The sequence below is a fragment of the Triticum aestivum genome, chromosome 5B (genome assembly GCF_018294505.1).
Source record: "Triticum aestivum cultivar Chinese Spring chromosome 5B, IWGSC CS RefSeq v2.1, whole genome shotgun sequence".
NCBI classification, from domain to species: Eukaryota; Viridiplantae; Streptophyta; class Magnoliopsida; order Poales; family Poaceae; genus Triticum; species Triticum aestivum.
In genome coordinates this window covers 174,174,855-174,186,474 of record NC_057807.1, presented here as the reverse complement: position 1 = coordinate 174,186,474, position 11,620 = coordinate 174,174,855, and positions in this window count along the sequence as shown.

Genomic DNA, 11,620 nt, shown 5'->3' with positions numbered 1-11,620 from the left:
TTCATTTACTTTTCTACTTGTATTTCACTTTATTTTATTTCCGTTAGCAGTAGCGCCTTACACGTAAGCGCGCTACAGCTAAGGAGAGTAGCAGTAGCGCTTGGCCAGTATACGCGCTATTGCTAGGTTGGGCTAGCCATGTGCGCCCAGTTCAAACATAGCAGCAATGCTTTTTGCTAGTACGCGCTACTACTAAAGTCATAGCAGTAGTGCGGTTTATTTACGCGCGCTGCTACTAAGTAGCAGTAGCGTATGAATTTGTACAGCGCTACTGGTAAGATTCTGTGTATAAGGTTTTCCCTAGTAGTGCAATCTCCTCTAGCATAGTTTTCGGTGGTAATCGATAACAATAAAACTGAACTAGAAGCAGGGAACAAATTGCACTAGACCTCGAATCGTACTCTGCTACTCCTGTGTGTACTGCTTCAAGGATTGGTAGTACTAGTGCAGAACGACCTGGTTGATTGACAAATCGCTCTGCCTCAAAATTTTCATCATGGTCTTGCCTTATCCTTATGCAGCATACGGCGAATCAGGGCGAGGTTGGCACTGCAGAATCGTCCAAGTCCGTGTTCATGCATGGGTCCTTCTCTAGGTCGTGGCCGGTCTGAACAAACCACCCGAGTCGTGTTGAGTTTTGACTTTTGCGTTTGGCTGCGCGCTTGTGGATCCGAACGCTAGCGTGGCCTCCCGATGAATAGTAATACTAATCGATTGATCTTGACGGGAGTAGTTGGCATGTATTTGATCTCCACCTAGAGTATACAGTAGCTTTGATTGATGGCCTCTGGACTTGCAGGTTTGCCCAAACGGTCTTGGTGATGACTAGTTTACACAAAGGGAAATCGATCTGGTTTCAGGTTGATGGCTCCTATTGATTTAGCGACTTGCAGCAGCAAACATCTCACAACCTCGATTTTCTTGAACCTTAAATCTCACAAACTATGAATCAGAACCGATGAACTCGAAGCTGATTTACATCCTCTCCAGCCGGCTCTTCCTCATCTGGAAAATTATGAACTTCTCGACCCCTGGAAAGATCCCTCCAAGAACTCTACACCACTATGCGCATGCCCCACGGTGGGCGCCAACTGTCGTGGAATTTTCACGTCAGATGTCCTAGTGTGAGGACTTAGTCGTGAGGCCAAGGCATCTATGTAGTAGCTTGAGAGGTATTGATCGGGATGAGAGGCGTGAGGCAGATCAACACACAAGACAAGGATTTAGACAGCTTCGGGCCCCGGGGAACATCATCCGGTAATAGCCCTACATGTTGTTTGTGGCTAGGTCTCAGTATGCTCATGATGGAGTCAGCGTATAAACTGGCTCTCCTAATTGTGTCTAACCTTAGAGATTACCTATCCCCCTTGGGGTGCCCTGCCCCTCCTTATATATAAGAAGGGGCGAGTTACATGACTAGTCCTAATAGGATTAGGATTACTCTATTACAAGTGGAGTCCTATTCTTGCTTCCTTTATAGGAAAATATTCCTTATGCCTTTCCTCTTAAGCCGGCCCACCATCATACAGACCGGCCTACTGGGCCTTGGGTCTTGTCGTCCGTCTGATCCGCCTGCCGGGTTACAAGTGAGTCACAATGTCCAGGTGGGTCATACATCCGCCGGGTTACACCGCGGGGTATATCCCCGACTTATAGTTATGATGATATCTAAGGCTATGATCATGAACATAGGCATCACGTCCGTGTCATGTAGACCGACTCCTGCCTACATCTACTACTATTACTCCACACATCGTCCGCTATCCAGCATGCATCTAGAGTATTAAGTTCATAAGAACGGAGTAACGCGTTAAGCAAGATGACATGATGTAGAGGAATTAACTCAAGCAATATGATGAAAATCCCGTCTTGTTATCCTCGATGGCAATAATACAATACGTGCCTTACTGCCCCTACTGTCACTGGGAAAGGACACCACAAGATTGAACCCAAAGCTAAGCACTTCTCCCATTGCAAGAAAGATCAATCTAGTAGGCCAAACTAAACCGATAATTCGAAGAGACTTGCAAAGGTATCAAATCATGCATATAAGAATTAGAGAAGAACCAAATAATATTCATAGATAAACTTGATCATAAGTCCACAATTCATCGGATCTTGGCAAACACACCGCAAAAGAATATTACATCAAATAGATCTCCAAGAACATCGAGGAGAAGATGGTATTGAGAATCAAACAGAGAGAAGAAGGCATATAACTAATAACTATGGACCCAAAGTGTCACGCCCAATATGCGACCCTATCCAAAAGGAACTCGAAGGTCCCACCAACGATAGACCCGCATATTGGAACGCTTTTGCAAGGTGGATATCATTACATCAACAATACATAATAGTGGGGATACATCCAATACATACAATGTCACACGAATACAACAATACTACATACAAGAACAACATCCGACTACGGATGAATCATAAACAGGAACTCAAACAATATCCACCCTGCTAGCCCAGGCTGCCGACCTGGAACCTATCCCCTGATCGAAGAAGCAGACGAACTCAATGCAAGCAAGCATCGCTCTCGCATCATGATCATCGCATAACCTGTACCTGCAACTATTGTTGTAGTAATCTGTGAGCCACGAGGACTCAGCAATCCCATTACCATGGGTATCAAGACTAGCAAAGCTTAAAGGGAAAGGAAGGGGTAAAGTGGTGAAGCTGCAGCAGCGACTAAGCATGATATGGTGGCTAACCAACGCAAATAAGAGCGAGAAGAGAACAAGCGGAACGGTCGTCAACTAGTAATGATCAAGAGGTGATCCTGAACACCTACTTACGTCAAACATAACCCAGAAACTATGTTCACTTCCCGGACTCCGCCGAGAAGAGACCATCACGGCTACACACGCGGTTGATGCGTTTTAATTCGGACCCGGTGTCAAGTTATCTACAACCGGACATTAACAAATTCCCATCTGCCAATAACCGCAGGCACGGCTTTCGAAAGATTATACCCTGCAGGGGTGTCCCAACTTAGCCCATGATAAGCTCTCGCGATCAACGAAGGAATAGACCTTCTCCCAGGAAGACCCGATCAGTCTCGGAATCCCGGTTTACAAGACATTTCGACAATTGTAAAACAAGACCAGCAAAGCCGCCCGATGCGCCGACAATCCCGATAGGAGCTGCACATATCTCGTTCTCAGGGCAACACCGGATAAGCGAAGCGTACAGGAACCGACGAATCCAAGTTGCCAAGGAAATGGTCCCGCACGGTGCTCTAGTTTGGACCAACGCTTAGACAAGCACTGGTCCGGGGGGGCTGTAATAAAGATGACCCTTGGGTTAATTACTCCCAAGGGAAATGTAGGTGGTGGTGAGGCAAATGGTAAAAGTCAATGTTGGGCCTTGCTGGAGGAGTTTTATTCAAAGCGAACTGTCAAGGGGGTCCCATAAATCACCCGACCGCGTAAGGAACGCAAAATCCGGGAACATAACACCAGTATGACGGAAACTAGGGCGGCAAGAGTGGAACAAAACACCAGGCATAAGGCCGAGCCTTCCACCCTTTACCAAATATATAGATGCATTAATAATATAAGAGATATTGTGATATCCCAACAAAAACCCTGTCCACCATGGAGCAATCTTCAAACTTCACCTGCAACTAGCAACGCTATAAGAGGGGCTGAGCAAATCGGTAACATAGCCAAACAGTGGTTTGCATAGGAATGGTGTCAAAGGTTAGAGGTTCATGGCAATATAGGGTGGCTTGATGAGCAAATGATAGGTAACGCGGCATAGCGATAGAACGAAGCAACTAGCATAGCAATGATAGTAGTGAGATCCAGGGTAGCGGTCATCTTGCCTGAAATCCTGCAAGGAAGAAGAACGAGTCCATGAAGAAGACGAACGGATGAAGCCGAACCAACTGTAGACGAACGAATCCTCACGATCGCAACGAAACAGGAACTAACAAGAAGAAGCACACAACATGGTAAACACAGCACACATGAACAAGACATGATGCACAACAAGCATGATGCATGACAAAGCTACATGAAGCTACTCATGGCATGGGATGATGCAAAGAAGAGCAACACATCAACGCAAGTTTAAATGAGGCCGGGAACAACGTATAACAATTCCGGTAAGTCCTCATATGCAAATTTCGAAGTTGGTCCAGATCTGAATAAACCTTATGTTCAAGTTGTTAAACAGCAAGTTAAGATGCACCAAGATGATCTACACGACATTCTAGTCAAGTTACATATAAAGTTCATTTAATTCGGAGCTACGGCCTAGAAGATATGAGCAAAATAAATTAAACATGGCATTGATACAAAATGCACCCAAACATCAAGCTAACACCTGAAAACATGGATGCAACATGATAATATGAAGCTACATGCAAAAACAAGCAAGTATTATATAGAACACACTCAAAACGGAGCAACGGTTCAACACACACACCATATACAAGTTATAGCAACAATCTGTCCAAAACAGCAACTAGTCATATTGCAAGCATCAAAACAATATGCTACAGCACCCCAACATGATAACAAAAGACATGGACATGAAGTACAGGTAAAGCATGACAAAACGTGAACACTGAGCTATCTCCAGAAAAGACTAGAACATGCTCAAAAAGACATGGTAAGATTGCAAATAATAACAGTTCAGACTTTAGCAGAAATAACATCAGGTTGCCATGTTTAGAGCTATCAAACAACATGTTACAGGAACTTATCATGGCAAACAAAGGCATGTAATGAATCTACTATATACATAGATCAAAAGACCCTTACTGACCAAGAGCCAAAAAGGATCAGAAGATACGATGGCACCCATGTAAACATGGCTAGTTATATGACAGATTCATACATGGCAGGAACAACAATAAGTAGGCATGTTGGTGAGCTTGAACCACTCACTACAGAGCAATACATGGCATGGCAAGGCAACCAGCAGTAAGAAGGCATATTTGTGAAGTTAATCATGGCATGATCAAGTTCATAGGGTGCATGGAACACTAGGAAAACACATGGTAACAACTGAACTTAATGTTAACAGGCTGACAGCAACATTATTTAGCAAATTTGGAGCAAGATTACAACAAGCTACAGCAAGCCATAAATTCAACCAGGGGCATGAATGGATAGACCATGACATGTATATCAAAACATGTTTAGTGATCATCTCCAGATTATGCATAGAATGATTAGTAGCAGCAGGTTTACATGGCATCACGAAATAACAGATTCATCCTAGCAAAACAGTAACAACAAGTACACTACTTAACAAGCTTGAATCACTCACCACAAGTCATTGCATGACAAGATAAGCATAGCATCATCAAGAAGACATGTTTATGTAACCAACCAAGGCAAGAACAAGGCCATAGCATGGAAGGACCAACTATAGCAACCTTGGCCAAATTGAATAACAAGTAAACAATCTGCCAGGAAACATTTTGAAGCAAAAGTAGAGCACGAAAATGACATGCTAGACTACACCATAATTGCAAACAAAGGCATCAATGGATAGAGCATAACCATATGTTCAAAACACCCTTAGTTAAGTATCTCAAAATATGCATGAATCTCTCTGTAGCATCAAGTTTACATGGCATCAAAATAACAGCAAAACAGGGACTGAAATCAGCAACAGCAAGTACCCTACTTAGCAAGCTCGATGCACTCAGCACACAAATCACAAAAATACATGGATAGCACCTCTGGAAAGATGGCATGGCATAGATCAAAACACATGTGGACATCAACCTCATAGGATGCACACATCAATCATGGCAAAAATGACAAATGAGCAAGTTATAACAGTTTCAGCAGATTAACATCACTTAGCACTCTTCCAACAGCATTTAGGGCATCAAGATGAGCTCAAATGAAAATGATGCAATGGAATGAAATGATCTACTCATCGAGGCGAACAATTTGACATATCCCACGCACGAAACGGAGCTACGGATGCAGAGATCCAACAGGTCAAACATGGCATGATTACGTTGACAACACTCGGGACAGGCAAATTTCAGAGGGGGGGAAGTCAACCTGAGGACGCACGAAAATCGAGGCGCGGCGGATCTGGCCGGAGCTTCGCCGGAGCTTCGCCGGACTTGCGGGGAACGGCGGCCGGAGACGCGGGGAAGGCCGGGAGGACGCCGGGGAGGGCGGATCGGGGCTAGGGAGGCCGGATCCGGCGGAGGAGCGGCCAGACCGGGCGCTCCGGGGGAGGAGGAGGGCTGGCGGTGCCGGCGCGAGCTCCGGGCGGCGGGCGGCGCGCGGCAGGGCGCGGCCGGCGCGGGACGGCGAGGGGGCCGGCCGGGGACGCAACGGCGGCGGCGGCGGCGGCCAGGCGCGGCGGCGCGCGGGGCAGAGCGGGGCCGCGGCGGCGGGCGGCGGCGACGCGGCCGGGCAGCGGCGCGGGCTCCTCGGGCGCGGGGCCGAACGGCGGCGGGGTCGCGGGCCTGCGCGGGCCAGCCACGGGCCCGGGCGGGCCGGCGACGCGGGGCGGCGGCGGCTGCCACGTTGCGGCGCGGGAGTGGGCGGCGATTTCGTCCGGTTCGGGACGGACATGTCCGGCGGGCGACGGGGATGATTTTTAGGGTTTGGACTGCGGGAATTCGGGGAGGAAGACATATTTATAGGTAGAGGGAGCTAGGAGAGTCCAAATAAGGAGCGGTTTTCGGCCACGCGATCGTGATCGAACGACCGAGAGCATGGAGTAGAGTTAGATGGGTTTTGGGCCAGTTTGGAAGGGGTGTTGGGATGCAAAGAGAAGGAGGCTTTACGGTTACCCGGTTAATCGTTGGAGTACCAAACGAACTCCAAATGGCACGAAACTTGACAAGCGGTCTACCGGTGCTATACCAAGGCCGCTTGCCAAGACTCGGTACATTCTGAGAAAGTTTAACACCCGCACAAGAAAAGAGATAAGAAGGGGACGCCGGGTGACATAGGAGTGCCGGATTGCAAAATGGACAACGGGGAAATGCTCAGATGCATGAGATGAACACGTATGCAAAATGAAATGCACATGATGACATGATAAAATGCAACACGCAAGCAAATGACATGGCAACAACGGCGAATAGCTGGCAGACACCTGGCGCATCAGATCCGGGGCGTTACACAAAGATCCATGGTAAACTACTCACGCTTCATCAGAGAGGTAATGGTGTTGATGTAGAAGCCCTCCATGATCGAATCCCCCTCCAGTAGGATGCCGGAAAAGGCCCCTAGATGTGCTCTCATGGGTATAGAAGGTTGCGCCGGTGGAAAAGTGGTTGCGTGGCTCTCGAGGATGTTTTTAGGGTATAAGAGTATATATAGGCGAAGGAACTAGGTCAAGGGTGCCACCAGGGACCCACAAGGGTGGGGGGCACGCCCTACCCCCTGGGCGCGCCCTCCTGCCTCGTGGCTTTCTCATTGCGTCTCTGACTTCATCTCCAAGTCTTATGGTTTGCTTTGTGTCCAAGAAAGATCATCACAAAGGTTTCATTCTGTTTGGACTGCGTTTGGTATTCCTTTTCTGTAGAACTCTAAAATAGGCAAAAAAAACAGAAACTGACATTGGGCCCTTGGTTAATAGGTTAGTCCCAAAAATAATATAAAATAGCATATAAATGCTTATTAAACATCCAAAACAGATAATATAATAGCATGGAACAAATAAAAATTATAGATACGTTGGAGACGTATCAATCACGCACGTTTGTATATTACCGACCGTGTGCACCATAACGACCTGCAGAGCGTAATTTCACCCTTATTAAATTGCTGCCATTTAAAATTGTACCAAATTTGAATTCGATTGTATGCTATAGCTTTATTCATATCCATCAGGTTCAAACAACCAATCCATTATTCAATTCATATGTACATATGTTCAAGAATTATGTAAGCATCAAACAAAGAATGCCGAATCATAGTTTTATACTTGTACTATTAAAGCCGGTAAAGAAAGAGGCGAAATACATTCTGGTTGCTGAACAAGGTGAAGCGGAATTCCCATATTGTCCCTCCTCCATGCAGGAGGCACACATGACTCTATTCCAACCCCTTGTGATGGCCGACCGCCCATCCTTCACTGTCTTCATGAACACATCTAGATAGTCATCCTGTTCTGGTAGAAATCCTTTAATCTTTGCATGCCCACCAATCATGTAGTATGAGAGGTAATCTTAAGTAAACTTCTTTGGGAACCACTACGAAGGAAAAAGATTCAGACATTGTCATCTAACATAACTCATTATGGGAAGTAAAAAGAAGGCTGCAGAGTTCTTACTTACCATCCCACAGTTCGCTATTGTCTTGGATAAAGTGTAAACAAATAGTTTAATTGCCATCTTTTGACCCATCTTACTAACAATCTTTATCAACTTCCTCACTTGATGCTGGTTCATCAATATCTCATTGCCCCATACGCAGAAAGGGTCGAAGCGCGGATCTTTACCAATGACATATGTACCTAAAAGAACCAAGTTAATATTAGAAGCTAAACAACAATTGCATAATGATGTAGTACAACACTCCCTCTGTCCCATTATATAATATCTTATAACATCCTATATACTCACATATTGGATGAATTAACATCTTATATTATGGGCCGGAGGGTTTATTGCATTTTTACAATTTATTGGTTGATTAACTGCTGTTGTGTTGTTGTTGTTGCTGTTGCTCTTCTACGTATATCTAGACATCATCAGAACATTAAGGTAACACTCTTCCTTGTTGCTATGTAGCGTAGGGTTTAATATTTAGACATTCCTTATAGTGCATGTTGCTATGTAGCCTCAGATATATTAGATATGGCCCTAGTTAACCTACCGATAAATGGGTTATAGATATATTCAGTTTAAAGTCCAATTCACCGATTAGTCCCTTATGAGCCCACGGCCTATATGGTACCAACTACCGATATCCTGAACAGTGCGTATATATAAGCCATGGGATGAAACTAACCTCGATGGAATACAACAGTCATTCCCAAAATTGTCCTGTGCAAGTACATCGAGAGGCATGTTTAGCACAAGAGGCTAAACATCAACCAAATATGTCCATGGCAGACAATATTATCTCCAAACGGTAGCTTCAGTGTGCAGGTTTAAGCACACTAGTTAAGCAAAACAAGAAGTGGAAAAGGTGCATTAACTGCAACAGGCCTAACATTTAACAACAAGCAAATATAGTCATTGAAACTGGTATTATGCCGGTCTAAGTACACTATTTATTGTTAGATAAAAATCGAAAGGCGTGTTAACAACAACATGCTTAACAACAATAAAATGTAGTCATTCATAGTGGTATTATTGAAACTGGTATTGATGGAATTGAACTGCACAATTCATACTTGCACATATAGGACATCACGCTGTGAATAACTGGAATAAACAAGGCATACTACGAACAACCAAGGATAGCATTTAAAACTGGTCATATGCTAACTACAAACAACCGAACAACCAAAAAACTTTAAAAGAGGCATGTGCTAGCTATAACAGGCTTAACAACAAGCAAATATATGCATTCCTATCGGTATGTTAACTAGCATTGATGAAAATGTACTTTATAGTAAATAGTTGCACATATAGAGCATCACATTGTAAACAACTAAAATAAACAAGGCATACTGCAAACAACCAAATATAGAAATTAAAACTAGACATATTCTCACTACACTACAAAAGTGACTCGACAAAACAAATCATGGATTCCCCCGTGTGAAGAGGCATGACAAAACAAATCATGGGTTTCCTTACTTGTCACAGATGGGCTCGTTCTCATGTGAAGAGCACAAACTTTGAGTGAGTTCCATGTTTTTGTAGATGGGCTCCTTCCCCTTGGAAGAGCATGGTTGTATGGTGCCCTCCCTGATGTCGCAGATGGGCTCTTTCCCCTTGGAAGACCAGGAGAGGGTGCCCTCCTCGTGGTCACCGTCGATGAGTTCTGAATTGGCAGTTGTGACACCAAGCTAGCATCGCAGAGCGTGTCCTCCAGAAATGACAAAAGGGGCTCGATGGCGATGTAGGATGGCAAATTCTTGGTAGCAAGCCAGAGGAGATCCGCAACGGAGCCATGGATGAGATTGACGGTGGTTGAACCCGAGGGGTTGGGGGTGGGCCACTTAACCTATGACATAGCCCGCATCAGGCCATTGCTGTCGACGACCTCGATGTCATAGCCGGCATCCACGACATACCCGCATACTCTAGCCTAATGATTGAGAGCCTACGGCCAGTAATGGTCGTCAGCTTCCTCGGCGGCCACCTCGAAAGCATAGCCAGGCTTATGCTCCGACGCTCTGGAGTGGGGGATGTGGATGGGGATGGGGATCTATGGGAAAGGGGGCGTTTTGTAGGCATCATCTAAGAAACTCAGGGCGGCTAGGGTGTGGAGATCGGTGGGTAAGCTGCATGGGAAAACCGACAGATGTTGAGAATGGAGGTCTTGTAGCGGCGGCGACCTTGCTAGGGTTTCAAGCGAGGGGGGGGGGTTGTGGTGGTGGGTGTGTTTGTGTGTGTGTGCGCACACGCAAGGAGTTTTTGTGGTGTGTGTGGAGGGCGGGAGGTGTTTGAGGAAATGCCACGGCTACTGAAAATTTACTACATGGGATTAAAATGTCGTGGCTATTGAAAATTTGGATGATGAATCGCACACGATCCCAAGATATACCATGTGTTATCAAAAAGAAAAATCCTCCTAACGGGCATATATTTTCGAGGGATGCAGGCGGGAGCGGGAACAACAAACATCACACACGATCGAAACATAAGAACCGTGTGTTATCAAACAGAAAAACCCTGTAGGAGGGTAGATATTTCTGAGATTGCAAGGGCAGCCTCATGGAGCCCAATGTACTATGTTGATGTGAGTGACAGGGGCACTGCTGTGGCACACATGTAGTGTGAGTGAACCGTGTCTCTTGCGTCATCCAACTTGTCTAATGTTTATAAATTTGGCGAAAACAATGCAGGAAAGGGCCAGAAGACGAACACACTTGCATGTGGACCAAAAATATGAATGAAAATGGTGGTTTGATGTTCAAATACCAAATGCACAACTTCGATGTGGCACCTGTCTTGCCAAGCGCACGGTATTGCTTGTCCCCCCTCGTGTCGGCAGGAGGGAATCCTAGGTATGACCACATGCTGTGGGGACCCCGATTCATAAGTCGAGATCATTGAATGCACGTGTACAGTGATCCCAGAGATCAATGCTCACTGAACACACATAAGCTGAATAACAAGAGTTACATCCATACATACCATCTTACACAAATTATGACCATTATGTTCAAGTCTTACATTGATAAAGCCTTAAGGGCTGAACATGAAATGGAACGTAGGCAGCGGGAATCTTCATCGATGAGTAGAACGCATGCCATCTGCCTTAACCCTATAGGCATTCTGACTAGGAAGCATCCTAGTTCGCATGTTCGTCACTGATGAACTCTTCCTTGAACTCCTGTTCTTCCATGCCTGCCTAATTAAATAACCAGGGCAAGCCAATGAGTACTTGGAATGTACTCGCAAGCAACCCATGATTTGGTTCAAAGTAACAATGTAATTGTACAAGTAAGCAACCTAGCTTCAAGCTAGCTGAGATGTCCTAACAACTTGTGAGAT